Here is a 22,519-nt window from a genome sequence, read left to right as displayed (position 1 = left end):
ATCAATATTTTACACGTTCCAAAAGTACAAAGACTAGGGGACACTCGAGGAAGTTACATGGAAATACTTTTAAAACAAATAGGAGGAAATATTTTTTCACTCAACGAATAGTTAAGCTCTGGAACTCATTGCCAGATTATGTAGTAACAGTGGTTAGTGTATCTGATTTTAAGAAATGATTGGACAAGTTTCTGGAGGAAAAGTCCATAGTCTGCTATTGAGACAGACATGAGGAATCAACTGCTTGCCGAGGGATTGGTAGCATGGAATGCTGCTACAATTTGGGTTTCTGCCAGGCACTTGTTACCTGGCATGACCACTGTTGGAAACAGGATACTGGGCTAGATGGACCATTGGTCTGACCCAGTATGGCTACTCTTGTGTTCTTAAAGGTTATCGCTGTGGGACTGGTCACAATTCAAGTGATCCACTTAAAGTCCTTTATCAGGAACCACTGCACCTTATGATTAAGACCAATCATTGGCCAAAAACTTCCAGTTCATTTATTTAACTTTCAAAGTCCAGTAAGTGGTTTAATTTTTTAATGACTCTTTAAAATCAACATAATTGTTTCAATGCCACTGAGGTATATAATCCAACATGTTATAAATTCAAACTTCTGCCTTCAAACATTCAATCCCACAGCAATAAAGAAGGTACTTATCGTATGCTCCGATCATCAAGATCCCAATGGGGACCCATTTCACCAAGACAGGCTTCTTCAGGGGAACTGCACACTTTAAGTGCAGTGCTTACACCAGACGCTTTTCCTGCTGTCATTTTATCACAGTGAAAAATGTGACCAATATAATTTCAAAAAAACAAAAGGGGCTCTCAATTTCCACAAATAATACAACAACACAAAAGAAAGTGGAAAAGAAACCAACTTCAAGAGATCAGTCCAAACACCAGGGTAAGACGCTCCCAAATCAAACTTTATTTGGACCCTATATGGTCCGTGTTTCAGCTTTAAAAAGCCTTCATCAGGGGTCGATCAGTGAGTGCACAATTGTATACTGATTGACGATGGAGCGCATGAGCAAATGTCTCTTGATTAAGGTATACAATTGTGCACTCACTGATCAACCCCTGATGAAGGCTTTTTAAAGCCGAAACATGGACCGTGTAGGGTCCAAATAAAGTTTGATTTGGGAGCATCTTACCCTGGTGTTTGGACTGATCTCTTGAAGTTGGTTTCTTTTCCACTTTCTTTTGTGTTGACCAATATAATTTCACCATATATGATCATTTAATTCAGAACTGTCCTTCCGATTATTTATGATTAACTTTGGGGTTCTTTTACTAAGGTGTGGTAAAAACTGGCTTTAGTGAGTTCTTATGTAGGTCATTCCTTTACGTACCATTTTTACTGTGGTTGTAAAATGAACTATTTTCTAGTATTGTTTATTAATAGCTGTGTGCTAATGTTGTCATTAGCACACAGAAGCAGGAGAAAATAGAGGCTGGCCAAAGGATGATCCAACACGAGAAATGATGCTTAAATATACTTTATTTGCAGCTTGAGTAGAAGGACCAGACACGGTCTGTATTTCGGTGGCACTACCTGCCTGCTTCAGGGGTCACAATCAAACTGTCTGTAATCAAACAAGTGTGTTCAAAATGCTGGTACAGCAAACTCTTGTAAAGCACAGGAAAACCAGAGAAAATGCTGGCCAAACGAAGTAGCCTGAAGGCAGTCACTGTGGGGCCCTTTTACTAAGCCGTGTAAGCGTCTATGCATGTCCACATTTAGAGGTGTGCAGTTTAAACATCAATATGTATTATTTATTTATTTATTAGGACTTATTTACCGCCTTTTTGAAGGAATGGACTCAAGGGGGTGGTGTACAATAACAATAAATCAAACATGAGGAATAGATAATTATAGCAGTGAAAATATTCAAATAACAAAACAAAGTATGGCATGGAGGGGCAAAATCGAACAGAAACGCCTATCTCCATGGGCGTTTATCTCCGAGAACGGGTCCGTGAAGGGGCGGACCGAATCGTATTTTCGAAAAAACATGGACGTTTATCTTTTTTTGAGCTGGGCGTTTTTGTTTTTCAGCGATAATGGAAACCGAAAACGCCCAGCTCAAAAACGAATAACTCCAAGACATTTATTCGTGGGAGGGGCCAGGATTCGTACTGCACCGGTCCACCTCACATGCCAGGACACCAACCGGGCACCCTAGGGGGCACTTTTACAAAAAAAAAAGGTAAAAGAGCTCCCAGGTGCATAGCACCCTTCCCTTGGGTGTTGAGCCCCCCAAATCCCCCTCAAAACCCACTGCCCACAAGTCTACACCTAAGGGGTGAAGGGGGGCACCTACATGTGGGTACAGTGGGTTTGGGGGGCGGTTTGGAGGGCTCCCATTTACCAGCACAAGTGTAACAGGTGGGGGGGGGGGGGGGATGAGCCTGGGTCCACCTGCCTGAAGTCCACTGCTCCAGTGACCTGCATACTGCTGCCAGGGAGGTGGGTATGACATTTGAGGGTGAAAATAAAAAGTTGTGAAACGGCATATTTTGTGGTGGGAGGGGGTTCGTGACCACTGGGGGAGTCAGGGGAGGTCATCCCCGATTCCCTCCAGTGGTCATCTGGTCATTTAGGGCACTTTTTGGGGCCTTATTCATGGAAAAACAGTGTCCAGGAAAAGTGCCCTAAATTCTCGCTAAAACGCATATTTTTTTTCCATTATCGGCGAAAGGCGCCCATCTCTGATCGGCAGATAACCACGCCTCAGTTCCGCCTTCACCACGCCTTCGACACGCCCCCATCAACGTTGTCCGCATCCGCGACGGAGTGCAGTTGAAAACGTCCAAATTCGGCTTTTGATTATACCGCTTTATTCGTTTTTGGGAGATAAACGTCTATCTCCCGATTTGGGTCACAATATAGGCGTTTTTCTCTTTCGATTATAAGCAGGATAGTATACTACTTACAGTGTCACAATACATAATAGAACATTTTAATTGACAGTGTAGGGTATAAGCAAAGATGAAACATATAGATAGGTAAGAATATGATGCAATGTTCTCATTTCAGGCTATTTCAATCTGGAATGCTCTTCCTTTGCATATCAGATCTATGACAAATTATATGCAATTATGCAAGAGTTAAAAAATGTATCTATTCAATAAAATTTAAGAATGTTTCTGTGAGTCCTGACATCCTGCACATTCCTATGTGTGGATATCAGGAGTCAAGAAAAGACTCACAGAAACAGAATCCAGATCAGCAACATCCCGGAGACCGGCACTGAAGAGGACTTCGGCTGGCGGGGGTTGGGGACCCCCGCCAGCAAAGGTACCTGATGGCGGCGGCAGGGGAGGGTTGGCGGCGGCGGGGGGGGGGGGGTCGATGGCAGGGGGGGGGGTTGATGGTGGGGGAGGGTGAAAGTAGGGGGCCAGGGCTAAATCTCTGGGGGCCCATGCCCTCATGGCCCCACCTAGCTACGCCCCTGCTACACAAGCACTACATGCTAGCAGAGTACCATATCTTATTCCAGTGATTTCCAAACTGGGTTTTTCAGAACCCTAGGGATCCTCAAACTCTGTTCCTTAACAAATTAGATCGTAGAATCTGTTTATATACATGTTTACATATATTCAGGGTTCCTCGGTGTATGAAAAAAATATTTTAGCGGTTCTGTCTTTGGACACATCCCCCTTCCCTCTTCCCTCAAAGTTTCCCTTCACCTTCCGTCCATTCCTACTCTTCCCCATTATCTCTTGTAGGTTTTCTGCTGTATTAGCTTCATTTTACTGCATTGGCGTCTGCCTCTGTGGTGCATTGTAAGCCACATTGAGCCTGACACTGTTGGGAAACTGTGGGGTACAAATGAGATAATAAATAAATAAATAAATAAATAAAATGTTTGGGAATCATTGCCTTAGTTGGAGACAAAAAAAAAAAACCCCAGACAGACACTCAACAAATATGAAACAAGGGACCACACATCATTAATAGAGATATAAAGGTATGAAACTGAACTGGAACCCTCAGGAAGTCAGACTCTGCACACAACAATAATAGATAGAAACTGAAGTGCAAAATACCAAAGATGAGCATTTTCAAAAGCTGACATTGCAATTAATAAATTCAGAATAACATACTTTTTTCTGCCCTTGATGTCTAAGCATTTTATTTTTCTATTTGTGTTGGTCCAGTGTTTTTTTTTTTTTTTTTTTTTTTGCTTTTTTTTCTTCTCTGTGCAGGGTCTCCTGTCCATTTGACTTTTCTTCTCTCTCCTTGTCCACCATCTATCTTCCCTCTGCATCCCTATCTGTCATGTCCAGCATTTCCCCTCTGTATCTGTCTCTATAGCTCTCTCCCTCCACGTTCAGTATCTACCCTCTCAGTGTCCTTATCCTCTTCTATTTTCAGCATCTCTCCTCTGTGTCCCTATCTTGACCTGTCCTACAGTCAATCTATGTGATTAGCATCCCCCAACCCCAGTGTCCAATATAGTCCCTGTTTCCTCTCTGTCCTGCTTTGCTCTTATGTCCCTGTCCCTATGCTCCCTCCATGCTCAGTATCTCTTCTCTGTCTTCCTGTCCCTCCTAACTCTTTTCCCTTCCTCTCATACCTCACGCCCCCTACTCTCTATTCTCTACCATGGGGCCAATATCTCTCTCTCCTTCACCATCTCTCTTCCTCTCCCTCTTGGCTCCAGTGTCTTTCCCCCCTCTTTCCTTTCCTTCGGTCTCACTCTCTTCCTCCTTTCTACTCCTCCCCTCCCAGCTAGTCCAGTACCCATCCCTCTCCCTCCAGCTCCTTGGTCCAGTACTTCTTGCCTGTCCCTCTCTACCCCCCCTTCTGGTAAAGCAGCACCTCCTTCATCTTTCTATCCCTTAATCCAGCACCTCCTTCATCTTTCTATACCTAGGTTCAGCACCTCTCTTTCCCTCTCCATCTTACAGGTTCAGCATCTGTCCCATTTCTTTTCCTTCTCTTCCGTCCGTCCCCCTTCCTGGTTGCAGTATTCCTCCCCTTTCTCCTCCCACCCTTCCTTTTTCCAGTGCCTGTCCCCTTTCTCCTTCCACCCTATCCTGGTCCTGCATTTGTCCCCTTTCCTCCCACTGCCAGTTCCAGCATCTGTCCCATTTCCCTCCCCTGCCAGTTCCAGCATCTGCCCCACTTATTTTCCTTCCCTTCCTCCCTTCCAGTTTCAGTATCCCTCCTGTTTTCTCACCGCCCCTTTCCAGTTCCAGTGTCCCTCCCCTTTCTCATCCCCCCTTCCCAGTTAAAATGTGTAAATAGGTGTTGGCTGCATGGGACACCAACAAACTCAAAACTATTTTTAACGGGTTCAAAAAGGCACAGATTGTTGTTGATAACCCACCTTTCCAAATCTATAGTGGTTACAGAATATAATACTGTATGACAGTTGTTCTGTATTCCTTCTAGGATGATCTATGATCTATAGTTCCACAAATCTTCTAAAAAGAAAACCCCCAAATGACTTCGTGTTTCTTTTCTTAATTTGAAATATTCTGAGATTCACAAGAGACGAAAATCTTTGCCCAGGAAAATGCCTCTGTACGTCAGCGGACTGGATCACTCTTGATTTTAACAGACTCGCTGAACTGACTCTTCATTGGCAAAAAAACCCGATTTAATTTTTATTGCTTTTATTTTAATTTTTAATTTTTTTGAATTTCTGACTTTTTAATATTGGAAGCAAATCAACTGAAAGCAAACAAAGACCCAAATTTTACTTATCTTCAGGTCTCAACCAGCCACCTTTGTCAGATGTATCCAAGTATATGACTCAGAAGAGGAGCTGTCACAAGAAACTGATCCTGCAGTAGAAAAGTGTCTAGCAGAACATTTTATGGTTTCAGACATTTCTGAAGATTTTGAAGGGTTTTCACAAAAGATGCATGCAAACTTAGAGAATAGTGTGAATCTGCTCCCAGTTTTCATGCCAGGATTTACACAGGTTTCAGCTAGCGAAAGTTTTTGCGCCCAAAGTTAAACACCAAATTCGGCACCCAAAGCTGAAACCTGGTTTGAATTCTGGAGCGCAAATTGGGCATGGATCCCTGCTATTCTGTAATACTTTCCTCGATATTCAAAACCATTTAACTGGCTAGGAATGGCATCTGGCCGGTTAAATGGCACTTATCCGGCTATCCAGCGATATTCAATGGGGGATAACCGGCTATCGGCCGCTGAATGTTCCTGGTTAACAGCTAAGAGATAATCTAGCCGGCTATCCCTGAATAGTCATCACATAGCTGGCTATTGTAAGCGACCACATTGGGCCACGTAAATAGCTGGAATATCGTTGGCCGGTTTAAACATAACCGACTATCTACAAATATTAACTGGAAAGAGCCCGGCATTAAATATCCAGGCTGACCGCCGACCATGGGAGTTAGCCAACTCCCTCCCATGGTCTGAATATTGTCCCCACTATGCACATCTTTTGTGAACACCCCTGACCCGCCCATGCCCTTCCCATGACCATGCCCCCTTTTGAGTTATGCGCAATCCAATTTAGACACCCATTGCTACAAAATAGCAAAAATAAGGATTTTGAAGTTGATGCATGATGAAATGGGTAACCTATCTTCTAGTTTGAGAAGGGGGGGGGGGGGATGATGCGATCAAAGGTTTAGAGTTATAGAGAAGACAGACTGCAGTGGACTGCACAGCTGAAGGCATTTGAGAGAATATAATTGCAGACCTGCATAGAGAGGAGTTGCAAAAATCTAGAAAAGGAATAATAAGGCTGAGTAGGAGCGAGTGAATGGCAGTGAAGGAGAGAGGAGATCTGACTCAGGGAATATGGTGGAGGTGAGCTGGTGTTCAAAGATCACTCCAAGAATTTTAATCGAATCTCTAAAGGGAAGTCATGAATCATCAATGCAAGGAGGGAGGAGGGTGGATGTATGGGGGAGAAGTGAATTGCCTCACATTTGCTAGTGTTGAGGCACTGGTCATATAGAGGGGGATAATCGAACGGGGGCGCCCATCTCTAAGGGCGCCCATCTCTAAGTACGGCCCCATAAAGGGGCGGGGCAACCTGTATTATCGAAACAAGATGGACGTCCATCTTTTGTTTTGATAATACGGTTGGGGACGCTCAAATCATGAAATTTAGGTCGACCTTAGAGATGGTCATCCCCGGTTTTCACTGATAATGGAAAGCGAGGACGCCCATCTCAGAAACGAACAAATCTAAGCCATTTGGTCGTGGGAGGAGCCAGCATTCGTAATGCACTGGACCCACTAACTGAATGTAAAAAGGCCTTCCCTTACCGATCCAGAAAAGAAATGCATGTAGGAAATTGCATACAAATGAGCTGCTCGCTGTTAGCTCATTTGCACATGATTTCCTTCCTAAGGAAGGGAAGTGACGGCAGTTGAAGATGTCCAAAATGTAGGTGTTTCTGTAAGATGGACATCCATGCCCTTGTTATGCCTCCAATACCCTCTTTATTTATTTGGATTTTGGATCACAAGTAGCAGCAGTGGGATTTGAACTAGCCACCTCTGGAGTGCAAGACCAGTGCTCTAACCATTAGGCCACTCCTCCACTCCACTCCCTTGAAATTTGGCCGTCCCTGTGGGGGGGGGGGGCAGTTGAGAACGTCCAAAATGTTTGAAAAAAAGGACGTCCACACCTTTGTTATGCCTCCACTGACACACACATACCTACCCCAGGGATCTGCATACTGCCCCCCCCCCCCACCGGGATGGCCACATTACAAGAGAGTGGAGCTTTCTGACCATAGAGTCTGTATTTAGCCACCTCAGAGGCCAGCTTAGAAGTAAAGCTGTAACACTCAATGAAGATAAAGGGAAGAACTCCGAAAATAAATAGGGAAAAGGTAAAAAAATCTTGATGAAATTGGAGGGATCAGCCCCTGGAACAGCTGCTGATCACAAAGGCATGCTAGGAAGACTGGGCTCTCTCACACAGCCCACAGAGGCAGAAAGGGAGGGTTGGCCCTAGCTCAGAGCTAACAGCCAATAGGGAAAGCTCACAAGGAGTCAATTACAGGAACTTCAAACTAAAGGAAAAGCAGTCCTAATACACAGTGCTATCGCACAAACAATGCAATCAAATACAAAAATACTCATATTAAATATACATCACAATATACCCTGCCTCCATGAATAAGGGGGCAGAACACCCAGATCTTTTAAATCTTGTCTAAGAGCTAGAAAAGACTTTCTTTTTATTGTGGAAGATCCAGCTTAATACTTTCTAGCTTATTTTTGAAAGAGAAGGGCGACCATCTTTCGACACAAATCAGGAGATGGTCGCCCTTCTCTCAAATCGGCATAATCGAAAGCCGATTTTGGCCACCCTCAACTGCTTCCCGTCATGGAGCCGGCCAAATTTCCAGGGGGCATTTCAGAAGGGTAGCGAAGGCGGGACAGGGGTGTGCCGGGGTGTGCGTAAGAGATGGGTGCCCTCGGCCGATAATGGAAAAAGAAGGGCGTCCCTGGCAAGAATTTGGTCCACTTTATTTGGTCCCTTTTTTTCAGGTCCAAGTCCCAAAAAAGTGCCTGAACTGACCAGATGACCACCGGAGGGAATAGGGGATCACCTCCCCTGACTCCCCCAGTGGTCACTAACCCCCCCCTCCCATCCTCAAAAAAACAACTTTAAAACTTTTTTTGGCAGCCTCTATGCCAGCCTCAAATGTCATACTCAGGTCCATCGCAGCAGTATACAGGTCCCTGGAGCAGTTTTAGTGGGTGCAGTGGACTTCAGGCAGGCGGATCCAGGCCCATCCCCCCCCCTACCTGTTACACTTGTGGTGGAAAATGGGAGCCCTTCAAAACCCACCCTAAACCCACTGTAACCACATGTAGGTGCCCCCCTTCACACCTTAGGGCTATGGTAGTGGTGTATAGTTGTGGGGAGTGGGCTTTGGGGGTGGGGTGGGGGGCTCAGCACCCAAGGTAAGGGAGCTATGCACCTGGGACCAATTTCTGAAGTCCCCCTAGGGTGCCCAGTTGGTGCCCTGGTATGTGAGGGGACCAATGCAGTACAAATCCTGGCCCCTCCCATGACCAAATGCCTTGGATTTGTTCGTTTTTTTTAGATGGGCGCCATCAGTTTCCATTATTGACAAAAACCGACGGTGCACATCTCTAAATCCAGCGATCTCAGCATTTAGGTTGAGATTTGGCCAGCCCCAACCATATTATCGAAAAAAAAGATGGCCGGCCATCTTTTTCGAAAATACAGTTGGCTCCGCCCATTTACGGAGCCGGCCCCGGAGATGGACGCCCTTAGAGATGAGCATCCCCGTTCGAAAATGCCCCTCTTTGTGACCCAAGTGTAAGAGAGAAGACGTATTTTTTCAGCAATATGTATTTGTAAAACATATAGGTAATGAAGAATTCAAGCTACTATAGGCTATAGGCCTGGGATATTTGACGTTTGATTGAGGCCTTGATGGAGCTTGACGGGCTTATTCAATTTCAATATTAGAAGTGAAATTAATGTGCAAAACCTTTGGTAGCCAGGAGGATAAGAAAGAGGACACATCCAAACCCTCTGCCATATACGATTTGTGAGGTCTTCCAGATCCTCTTGTAATTTAGTAATGGTGACGGGCTGATGTTTCACTAATGGTAAGGTTTTTTCAAGGCTCTTGGTGCTTGCAGACAAGTCTTCTATATTTTGTAGTGATGTGGTGATTTGGGCATGAATATTTTCAAGTTCTTGCCACGTATCCCTCGGAATCGTCATCGTTCAACAGAACTTCACCAGACTCACTGCTCTTATTTGGTGATGGAGGAATAGATTTCATTGTAAATAGTAGAAAAGTCGCTGACGTACTCTCTGGGTGAGACATTAGATGAGATTATAGAAGTATCAGCAAGAGCACACTGTTTAGGCAGCCATCACGCTGGTGCTCAAACTGAAAGTCCATCTTCGATTTCAGTTTTCATAAGCTGAGGTCCATGTGTGTGGAGGCTGTTTAGCCTGGAGGAAAAATATGATCTTTCATTATTTAAATTATTATATATATTCTGGCTTGGATACTATTTGGGTGATTCGAAAGAATTTGCAGGCTCTGTGGGGTATGATAACGATGCAGCATTTTAACGAAGCTTGTGGCGTGTAGAAGCTAGATTCTATGAGAAAGGAACCTGAAGATTGTTTTCAAGCACAAGTACTGGTCAGCTTATAGTGTTAGTAGGGAAATGATATTGCAATGATATGAAGTTTATATATTAGAAAATAATTTGAGAAATGTATTGTTCTTAAATGTAATTATTCAGAGCATATAGTCCTCATATTCAGTAACATCAATGTGCTTTTTTTAATTCTGTATTCTGCATTTGGCTGGTATAATATCCACAATGTAGAGACCAGCATCTGCACTCCTTTACTCTATTTTAGGAAGAATCTATATCATGCTTGTCCTTAATCAGTTTTATAAGTAAATACAAAATGAGAAAATTCTCAATGCTACTTTCTCTTGTATCTTGTCCACAGTTTGGGTAAGCATAAAAGCTGATAATCGTGACTTTTTATTACACATTCTCACAAAGTTCCTTTCTCAGAGGATATTTAACTACATCTGCATTGACTTGGCCTGTCTCCTCACCTAGCAGCTGTCTTCACGTAATATATCCTGCATTAGAAGAGGAGCATGAATAGCATCCAGTGATGTTAAATGTCTTTTCTTTGCATAACTGTGGAGTTCTGTGATATACACTGGCCATTTGCAGTTTGAAGATAAAATGTTCAGGCACTCTGAAATTAAAAAGAAAGGACTTAACAAAGATAGTTTTCTAAAAAAATGTAAAAGGGTAGCTGTGCTAGTCTCGTGTAAAAAAATTGACAGAGGCAGGAGGCACCTTATAGACTATCCAATATATTGATTGCATACCAGATTTGTGACAATCGCAGACTTTTGGTAGCATTAGGGTCATAATAAAGACTTTATTTTGGTTTAAACTGTTTGCTGCCTGTATCTGTGAAGGCTGCAGGCCTGGCTATCACCCAGAAAAGTTTTGAAAAGTACAGGGCAGGGTGCATAAACAGATTTATTTGGACACACCCCTAGAGCTATTAACAGCGGTAATCTATTACCCAAAATATACAAACCAAGAAACTTTGGACGTCTTATTGTTTATAGCATTTACACCCTCACAGTTTGATTGTCTGGCTACATGGATCTGTCTTCAGATTTTATGCTACCAACACTCCCAGCTGTCTTCATGACACCACTGACTTCCTGGGAAAACTCCAGTGATAAATTTTTCCAGAGCCTTGGGGGAATGGAGGTTCCTGCTAGAAGGCTGAAGGGGTAGGATGTCCCTGGGGAGGATGCCCCACCCAAGGCGAGTGGGTTTGAAACAGAATCCAGGAGAAAAGAATTGCCCTTGTAGAGAATGACAAGGGGGGAAGAACTGCAAAGGAGATAAATGTTGGAATTATGCCCATGAGGGGGTCTTTGGTTGCCTGATGGTCTCCTGCCAAGAGATCAGGAGAAGAAAAGGGGAATCCTAAGTGAGGAGTGTGATCACTGTCTGTAAAGGAGGATTGCAGCTCCTGAAAGTGGCAAGTGGGAGATTGTGCTACAGGTGGACCGAAGAGAAGAGACCCAGCCTGGGAGCAGGGGATTGGAGCCAGGGAGAGCTTGGTCCCAAGACCAGGGCGGATTCAGAGAGGGGTTACCGCTCACAGAGGGTCAGACCAGAGGAGTAGAGTTTTGAGTTTGTACAGGAAAGGAGAAGAAGCATCCAGAAGGAAGAACACTGCCCAAGGGATAGACATGGACAGGTGAACTGTATATATGTATATATTTGGTGCCCATGTGGAGGGGCATAATCGAAAGGGACGCCCAAGTTTTGCTGAGGACATCTTTGCAAAGCATCCTGGTGGAGGAGCAGGGAAACCCGTATTATCGAAACAAGATGGACATCCATCTTTTGTTTCAATAATACGGTTGGGGATGCCCAAATCTTGACATTTAGGTCGTCCTTAGAGATGGTCATCCCTAGACTTGGTCATTTCGGATTTTTGGCGATAATGGAAACCAAGGATGCCCATCTCAGAAATGACCAAATGCAAGCCCTTTGGTAGTGGGAGGAGCCAGCATTCATAGTGCACTGGTCCCCCTGACATGCCAGGACACCAACCTGGCACTGCAGTGGACTTCAGAAATTGCACTCAGGTACATAGCTCCCTTACCTTGTGTGCTGAGCCCCCCAAAACCCACTACCCACAATTGTACACCACTACCATAGCCCTTACAGGTGAAGGGGGGCACCTAGATGTGGGTACAGTGGGTTTGTGGTGGGTTTTGGAGGGCTCACATTTACCACTCCAGGTGGGGAGGGGGATGGACCTGGGTCCGCCTGCCTGAAGTGCACTGCAGTACCCACTAAAACTGCTCCAGGGACCTGCATACTGCTGTGATGGACCTGAGTATGACATTTGAGGCTGGCATAGAGGATGGCACAAAATATTTTTAAAGATGTTTTTTGAGGGTGGGAGGGGGTTAATGACCACTGGGGGAGTAAGGGGAGGTCATCCCCGATTTTTTTCGGTGGTCATGTGGTCAGTTCGGGCACCTTTTTGTGGCTTGGTCGTAAGAAAAACAGGACCAGGTAAAGTCGTCCAAGTGCTCGTCAGGGACGCCCTTTTTTTCCATTATGGGTTGAGGACGCCCATGTGTTAGGTACGCCCAGTTCACACCTTCACTACGCCTCTGACATGCCCCCGTGAACTTTGGTTGTCCCTGTGACGGAAAGCAGTTGGGGACGGCCAAAAACGGCTTTCGATTATGCCAATTTGGGCGACCCTGTGAGGACCCCCATCTTCTGATTTGTGTCGAAAGATGGGCGTCCTCTTTCGAAAATGAGCCTGATAGTAACATAGTAGATGATGACAGATAAAGACCTGTACAGTCCATCCAGTCTGCTCAAAGAGATAAATTCATTATATAAGATATGAGGTGATAGAAGGTATGTATACCCAAACTTTGTTTGTCAATGTTATCGAAGCCCTTGATAAGCTTCATTCCATCCCATTCAAATCTATCCCGCCACGATCAAGGCACAGACCATAGAAGTCCACCCTATACTGGCTTTGTTTCCCAATTACCAGTATTGCCATCTAACCTCCGCTAAGCTTATTTGAATCGATTCCTTCTAAACAGGATTGCTACGTGTCTATCCCACACATTTTTTGAATTCCATTATGATTTTCATCTCCACTAGTTGCCGTAGTAGGGCATTCCAAGTATCCACCACCCTCTCTGTGAAAAAAATGTTTCCTGACATTATTTCTGAGCCTTCCTCCCTTCACAATCTCAATTCATGTCCTCTAGGTCTACCACCTTTCCATTCCTGGAAAAGGTTTGTTTGCGGATTAATACCTGTCAAATATTTGAACATCTGTATCATATCACCCCAGTTCTCCTTTCTTCCAGGATATACATGTTCAGGTCAAGTCTCTCCTAATATGTCATGCTACGCAAATCATATACAATTTTCATCACTTTTCTTTGAACCGCTTCCGGTCTTTTTCCACCCTTAGCAAGATACGGTCTCCAAAACTGAACACAATTCTACAAGTGAGACCTCACCAATGACTTGTACAGGGACATCAACACCTTCTTTCTTCTACTGGTTATATCCCTCTGTATGCAGCCTAGCATCCTTCTGGCTGTAGCCACCACCTTGTCACACTGTTTTGTCGCCTTGAGATCCACAGACACCATCACTCCAAGGTCCCTGGGCCAAGCTTGGATTGGATTTTATATAAATAATTTATGGGTATTTCATATTTACACTTTTCCATAAATCTATAAGGGCATTTTATGTCTTTCTGTCATGGTATTATTGTATTCTCAGCTGATATTGTTTTTACTGTATCTCTTATATTTGTTATTTTATTCGTTTTTATGTTTTAGTTTTTGTAGCCCCTGACGCAGCCCTGCTTGGTGAAACACGGCCTGTGTCGGGCTATTTATATTTTATATACAATTTTATTAATAAAGCTTGTGTACAACTACTACTGATCTGCTTTGTTGTCTTCCACTCTCACAAATTATTAAACCATGAGGTATCCCTGTAAATATACCCAAGAGAAGTGGTATATAAGTTCCCCTGAGGAACATCAGATGGATTGGATCTAAATTGGAGTTTATATCCTGTTTGGAATGCTTAATAACGGTTTGAAGTACTGCTGCAGAGCTGGAAGAAACAAACTGAGTTTGTATAAGCTGTGTCTGCAGTGTATCTTTGAGCACAAGTGCCTCCCAACCCCCTGGATCACTATTCCAGACCAAATACCCACTCCTAAGCTCGACTGCAGGTGAACTGGAATGGATGAGTGAGGTGAGAGTTGTCAAAAATGTGAAACTGAACTGACAGATGTGATTTGTGGCCCGGGGCCAGAGCTAGTGAACGGGTGAAACCCGGGTTAAACTCCATTCTATTGGTCATTTCTCAGTAAATACTATCCTGGCAACTATAGATGTTAAATCCATTTACACCAATGTACACTATGAAGACAGACTGCAAGCCATCAGGAACATCATCTCAGATGCTGCAACTGCTGACTTGGCCACAAAACTCTGCTACTTTGTCCTCACACACAACCACTGTACTTCAGATTTGAAGAGGACTTCTAATGGCACGGTCATAGGTACCCACATGTCTCCATAATATACTATAATTTTCATGACTGAATTAAGATTAATACTTTCTGAACTCCTATACCCAGAAGCCTCCCCTATACTTGAGATACATTGACAACATCTTTATTATTTGGACTTCCGGACTCCAAACCCTAAAGAAATGCAATCAGGAATTTATTAATCCCACCATCAATCTGAGCCTAGAACAGTCCATACAGCAACTTCACTTTCTGTATACCACTGTGCAAGGACAACACGCAATCTTCATCCATTCCGACCCTCCACTTATACCTCATACGATCACTACACAATTTTGGATTTGTTATCCACCGATTGGGCAAACGCCTTTGACGGTACTATGTAAGCCACATTGAGCCTGCAAATAGGTGGGAAAATGTGGGGTACAAGTGCAATAAATAAATTGCATGATGGACACATAAGAACCACATTATACTACTGACTGTCACTCAGGTCCTAACTTTGGCACCTAACCTTTATACCTTTCAGGAAAGCTAGACTGCCCCAATTTGACTGCCCCTATTTGACTGACTGTACATTTGTCCTTTAGATTATAAGCTCCTATGAGCAGGGACTGTCCTTCTATGTTAAATTGTACAGCGCTGCGTAACCCTAGTAGCGCTTTAGAAATGTCAAGTAGTAGTAGTAGTAGTAGTAGTCCTTGAAAGCTCATACTTCAACAAATTGGTTAATGTAAAAGGTACAACCTGTCTCTGTCAAATGGGTTTTCTATAATATTAGAAACTATAAAATTCTACTGCCTGTCACCTTCTGATCACCTGTCTATCTCTACCTCCATCCCAGCCCCCACTGCCCATTTACAACTGCCGCCACATTTTCCACTTCAGACTATCTTTAGAATTCTTTTACGATTAACTTATACTATACATTCTATTATTGCCATCTTATTCTAACACTGTTCTGAGTTGAAAAAAGTATCACTTTATATTCATTGTTTTGTTTTATTTTTCATTGACCTTTGTTTATACATAGTCAAGTGGGCTAACACAGACACCACACTAGTTTAGCAGAAAAAGAGCAAACAGCTCTTCCAGCTGCCCAATGATTTCACATTGCTAAGGATACATCCCAGCTGTCAGCTATAGCATGAATACTTGTAAGATATGTTTCCATATCCTTAGGCCAAGGACAGCGCTGGATATGGCTTCTTAATACTGCCGTGCATAAAAGACTCATAAATAAACCAAGCAACCTTGGGGTAGAACTTAAAATGTTAAACTGGATTAGAACTGGATGAATGTTAGACAATAGAGGGTAGTCATAAATAGTATTTATTCTGAGAGGAAAAAAATATGATTAGTAAAGAAAGCTCTCCTTATGGCATGTGCCCTTATTTGGCAGTCCAACACATAGTGGCAGTACTGCAAGACTACCACTAAGGGTCAGCCGAGAAAGGACATATGTTGGATCTTCTTTTTGTAAATAACTCCTCTTTATTATCTTTTAGTGATTGAGTACAGATGATCTGGTCAGATCATAATTGTTGCAATTTTACCTTGAATTTTAATATGTGTGTGGACAGGAAAGTTCTTTTAAAAGTACAAGGCTGAGTAGAGGTAAAATTGATATAAATAATTTTTGATCTCAGGTCATACATTTATTAGATACTTCTGATGCCTATCCAGAATTGTTATTATCTAAATGGAAATCTTCAATGTTGCAAATTCTAAATGAAATTGGTCCAGAACGCATCATTAAATCTTTTAAAAGATTGAATTCTCATTGGTTTTCAGCCGAGTTATTAGAATTAAAGAAAAAATGTCATCGAATTGACAGTAGTGGGTGAAAATCCAGAGTTAAATTAACAAGATCCAGCTAGAAACAAACTTTGAAATCTTATAAATTAAAATTGAATTTAGCTATGAGAATTTATTATTTAACCTTAGTGGGTACTGACCATCTCAATTTACAGAAAATATTTGGCATATTAGAAAGTAATTTGAAAAGTTCTTCTGTTTCTAATTTAAATCTAATTTAAACTGATTCATTGGCTGAATATTTTGCTTTTAAAGTAAACAATATTTAGAAGGGTATTTTCAATATGAAGTCTAAGAAGGTCATTTTCAACCAAAAAAAAACGTCTATCTTTTGTTTTCGAAAATAGAAGGTTTTGTGATTTGGACGTTTTATTATTTGGTCCATTTAAAAAAAAAAAAAAAAAAAGTCCAAGTGCAAAATGCACAAAATCAAGCCATTGAGATGTAGGAGGAGCCAGCATTTTTAGTACACTGGTTCCCCTGATGTCCCAGGAAAACAATAGGTCACCCTAGGGGGCACTGCAGTGGACTTCATAAAATGCTCCCAGGTACACATCTGACCATTGCTCCCTTACCTTGCCTGCTGAGCCCCCCAAAACCCACTACCCCCAACTGTACACCACTAACATAGCCCTTACAGGTGAAGGGGCACCTATATGTGGGTACAGTGGGTTTCTGGTGAGTTTTGGAGGGTTCACAGTTTCCTCCACAAGTGTAACAGGTAGGGGGAGGTAGGAGCCTGGGTTCACCTGTCTGCAGTGCACTGCACCCACTACTAGACTACTCCAGGGACCTGCATGCTGTTCTAATAGACCTGAGTATAACATCTGAGGCTGGCAAGTAATGTTTTTCATCACATTTTGGGGGGTGGGAGGAGGTTATTGACCACTGGGGGAATAAAGGGAGGTCATCCCTGATTCCATCTAGTGGTTATCTGGTTATTTAGGGCACCTTTTTGTGCATTATTCATTATAAAAACAGGTCTAGCTCAAAACGTCTTAGTTTTAGTCCTGGAAGTTTTTATTTTCTTCCATTATGGCTGAAACCCGTCTTAAGTCTCAGGAACGCCTAAGTACCACCCTGAACATGCCCCTGATACACCCCCTTGAGAATTGGACGCATTTCTGATGGGCTTCAAAGAAAAATGTCTAAAAATAGGTTTCAAAAATACTGATGCGGACGTTTTTGTGAGAAAAGCATCCAAATGCTGCTTTATGCCACTTTTTAGACGTTTTTCTGTTTTGAAAATGAGCCTGTTAGTCTTTTTTTCAGAACTCTACAGAGTTTGGTTACTGTTCTGCTGATCTATTAGTTGACCATATCGTTTTTGTAAATGTTCTATCTGATAGGGTCTGGTCTAGATTTGAATCTGTTTCTCCATTAACTTTGAGTCTTTTGGTAAACATATTATCTAGATTGGATAGTATGCCCTCTTATCTGTTAACTCAATCACAATTATGCTCAGCTTCTCAAATATTTCCAGCCTTATAATAAAGCAGTCAGTAGAATATTAAAGTTATGATAGGATCTGTCAGATACACGTACCCACCTGCTCTTTGGCTAAATTGTTTAATGAGCCAAGCATATAGTAGGGGGGGTGGGGGGGTTAACGTAATTCTCACGAATCCTAGTTTATGACATAATAGTAACAATCCATATTTTATCTGTTAAGAATCTTTTATTTGATTTGCTAAACTGGCTTGCTCTGATTGTTAATACTACTTTAAGTCTGGGTTGGTTTTCTTAAGAAATGGGAAGTATTGTTTTAACTCCAGTCCCCAAGCAGCCTGATGGTAACTTTTATAAAACTTCTAATTGTAGGCCAATTGCAAACATTACTTTTCTTACTAAGTTGGTTGAGTTTGTGGTTGGTTTGCAACTTTCAAATTATGTGGCTAAATGTGCATTATTACTCAGTTCTCAACATGGTTTTCATTCTTTTCATAGTACTGAAACTTTGCTGTTGTCGCAAACCACTGAGGTAAAGCAGGTATTGTGCAGAGGTGGTGAGGCAATTTTGTTGTAGTTTGATATTTCTGCAGCTTTCAATACAGTCGCTTATGAGATTATGTTACATTTACTTTCTGGAGTAGGGTTAGTAGACCCTGTTATTTATTTAATAATTTATTAGGCTTTATTTACCACCTTTATAAAGCGATTCACACAAGGTGGTGTACAGCAGGTACAGTTTAACATAAAACTTACAATTTTGTTATCAGCATAACAATAGTAAAATTAACAAGTAAAGACATAGACAGAATGAAAGAAGAAAACTTGAAAGCAGCAAATTGAGACCTAATAATAGGACTACCGTGAAACAGGATCAAAAATATACATATGTAACAGCATTGAAATTCAAATTACATAGACATAATGTGATGTAAGCATAATAGTGATGGAATATCTAATAAGCACATGAGTAGAACATTCAAATAATATTGCTATGATATGATGCTTTTTTACAATGAGGGGCCAAGTGCAGATATATAAGTAGGGACAAGATACGTGGTACAGAGTCAGTTGGGATAAGTAAATGGATGGCTAAACTAAGGGCAAGTTCTATGTACAGTAAGTCAAGATATAAGGAACTGGTCTAAGTTACAGTGGGTGTAGCAAGCTGGTCCAGGTGCAGAATGGGTGTATAGTCAGTCACCCTATGTATTAAAGGCTTGGGAGAAGAGCCAGGCTTTTACCTGCTTTCTGAAGTAGAGGTACAGTAGTTGGTTTGTATCTTTTTTTGGAAAACAGTATTTGGTGTTGAAAGATGGTACCTACTCATTGTCTTGGAAATCCCCTTGTAGAGTACTGCAGAGCTCTCCTATTCCCTCTTTTATATAATTTATACATGAGCTCACTCGGATGAATTTCTTGGAATCCGGGTGAGCTAATGTTTTTATATGCTGATGACATTTTCGTGTTGCTCCTATTAATCAAGTTACAGATTCTGCTTCCATTGTTATTGTATGTTATGTCTCTGCAATTGGGTAGGTGAAGAAATAGGTGGCTTCTGGTTTCTGGACTTGAGTTTCTTGGTGATAGTTCTATCATATCTCGCATGTATTCTGGTGTCAATCCAAATAGTATTTTGAAAATTAGGGTGCTGGCTTTAAAGATTAGTCTTGCTTTGATTGGTAGCCAGTGTAGTGATTTAAGTAGTGAGGTGACTGTTTCATATTTTGACTTTTTGAAGATCAGTCTTGCTGCTGTGTTTTGGATGGTTTGAAGTGATTTTATTGTGTTTTCCTTACACCCTATATACGCCATGTTGCAGTAGTCTAACTAAGATAGTATTGTTGATTATACCAGTGTCCAGAATGATTGTTTGGGAAAATAGTCTCTTATCGTTCTTATTTTCCAAAGTATTCTGAAGCATTTTGTTGTTACAGCTGATATTTGATTGTCCATTGATAGGTGTTTGTCTAGGATGATTCCCAGTATTTTCAGTTGTGTTTCAATTTGGTACATTTGATTGTTGACTGTGAAATTTTTTTTTTTTTTTTGGGGGGGGGGGGGGGGGGTTGTTGTGTTATGCGGGCTAGATAGGACTAGGAATTTGGTTTATTCTGTTTAGTTTGAGTTTGAAAGTTGTTGCCAAGCTTGTTTTCACTTTGTCAAGTATATTTGTGATGTTGTTTTTGAATAGTATGTAGATGGTGACATCGTCTGCATATATGAAAAGGTTGAGGCCCATTATCTCCAGTTTTTTGGCAAGTGGTACCATCATTACAATGAACAGAATTGGTGATATTTGGGATCTCTGTGTAATCCCACATTCCGGGTTCCAAGAAGCTGATATCTGGTTCACCATCTTTACAATGTAGGATCTGGTTCTTAGGAATCCGTTGAACCATCCCGCCACTGTGCCGCATATTCCTATGTTGTCGAGTAAGGTCATTAGTGTTGTTTGGTCTACTAGGTTCAATGTGCTTGACATGTCGAATTGTAGTAATAATATGTTCTGTCTGTGGCATATTAGGCTTCTGAACTTTATTAGGGTGATTACGCCTGTCTCAGTGCTGTGTTGTGGTCTGAAACCTAATTGGCAGTTGTGAAGTATTGAGAACTGGGCTAGGTGTTTCATTAGTTACTGTGCTACTAGTCCCTCCATTGTTTTGGTCATTAATGGTATTGATGCCACCGGTTTATTGTTTGTGATATCATTGATCTTGCTAGTTGTGGTTTTGAAGATTGGTGTGAGAACAATGTTTCCTTTGTCTGTTGGGAATTGACCTTTTGAAAACATATATGCGAAGTGTTTGGAATTTGCTGAACCATTCCAGTGGGTCTTTCATCACATAGTTTGGGCAGTTGTCCAGCATGCAGTGTGTGTGTGCGTATTTTGTCATCAGTGTCTTAATTGTTTTTAGGCTGGGTGTTTTGAAGGAGGACCATCTATCCTATCTGCCATGGTGTGGGTGTCATTTGTTTCACAGTCTTGTAAGAAGTCTAGTATGGATGTTTGTGGGGGGTTTTAGGTCTGATCTTGTCTTCATTATTTTGTTTTCAAAATGTTGTGCAAACTCATCTGCTGTGGGTGGTGTTTCTGTTGCTTCTAGTACTTCTTGAGTGTTTATTAGATTATACATCATTTCTAATATTTTTTTCATGTTGGTCTATTCTGGGTTGACATATGTGCTGTAGTAGTTTACTTTGGCTTTCTTTATCTTAGGTGTGTAAGTTCTTAAGGCTTTTCTGCATATGGTTTTGTTTGTATTGGTTTTGTTTTTGGCACATTTTCTTTCAAGTTTCCTGCATAGTTTTTTCATTTGTAGTAATTCTTCATTGAACCAGAGTCGTGGTTGTTTTTTAGTTCTTGTTTTCGTTTTGAGTGAGGACATTTCATATAAAGGGGCATAATCGAAAGGGGCGTCCATCTTTAAGGATGTCCATCTTCGAGAATGTCCCCGCGATGGGGTGGTATGAACCGTATTTTCGAAAAAGATGGGCGTCCATCTTTCGTTTTTCGAAAATACGGTTTGGACGGACCAAATGCCATGGATTTGGTCCTTTCTGAGATGGGCGGGTTTTTTTTAGCGATAATGGAAACCAAAGACGCCCAGCTCAGAAATGTCCTAATCCAAGCCATTTGGTCGTGGGAGGGACAAATGTACAACACTACCATAGCTCATAGGGGTGAAGGGGGCAACTACATGTGGGTACAGTGGGTTTTAGAGGCCTCCCATTTACCACCACAAGTGTTGCAGGTGGGGGGGATGGGCCTGGGCACTGCAGTACTCACTAAAAGTGCTCCAGGGACAGGACTTGTTGCTGCTGTATAACCTTGGCACAGCAGTTCACACCTGAAGACTAATCTTTCTGAAAACGTCCTTTATTGGAATAAGCACGTTTACTCACAGTTAACTGCAGATCATAAGTTGTGCCCCACTGGCAATGAGTCTCGCTGGTACTGAGATTAGCAGTAGGTCCGAGCTGGCAGAATGGTGTACAATGCCCTCTTTCAGCAACATTCAAGATAAGAACTAAGTGCTGTAACGTGGCTAACACATGAAAGGGATCTAAAACTGTCTTACACAAATGGCCACTACCTCATGGACTACTGGAAACAAAACAGGGCACACTCTGACCCAGTAAGCAGAAGGAAAAGCACCATGGGAGTAGAGCCTACCAACTACCAACATCGTGAGCATTTAACACAAGCTAGTGGAATCACGGAGCCCAATACCCTACACCCACCACAATGTATTGCTGATGTGACTCTGCAGTGCCCTTAACAGAAAAGGTGTCACACTTACCCGAGACCCACATCAGAACCAGGGAAAGGCTGTCAGAGGATAGAACACATTCTGCTGTCATGGAGGTGGATATGGCATTTGAGGCTGGCATACAGGCTGGGAAAAAAGTTTGTAAAGTGGGGTTTGTTTGGTGGGAGGGGGTTAGTGACCACTGGGGGAGTCAGGGGAGGTGATCCCCAATTCCCTCCGGTGGTCATCTGGTCAGTTGGGGCACTTTTTTGGGACTTGGACCTGAAAAAAAAGGGTCCAAATAAAGCAGACCAAATTCTCGTAATCCAAGTGAGGTAGGACTAACAATTGAACTAGTAGTGCAAAGGCTTTTTGATCAAAGAA

Source organism: Microcaecilia unicolor, chromosome 2 (assembly GCF_901765095.1).
Source record: "Microcaecilia unicolor chromosome 2, aMicUni1.1, whole genome shotgun sequence".
NCBI lineage: Eukaryota > Metazoa > Chordata > Amphibia > Gymnophiona > Siphonopidae > Microcaecilia > Microcaecilia unicolor.
The sequence above is the reverse complement of the archived record's forward strand: the minus strand, read 5'-3'. Positions refer to the sequence as shown.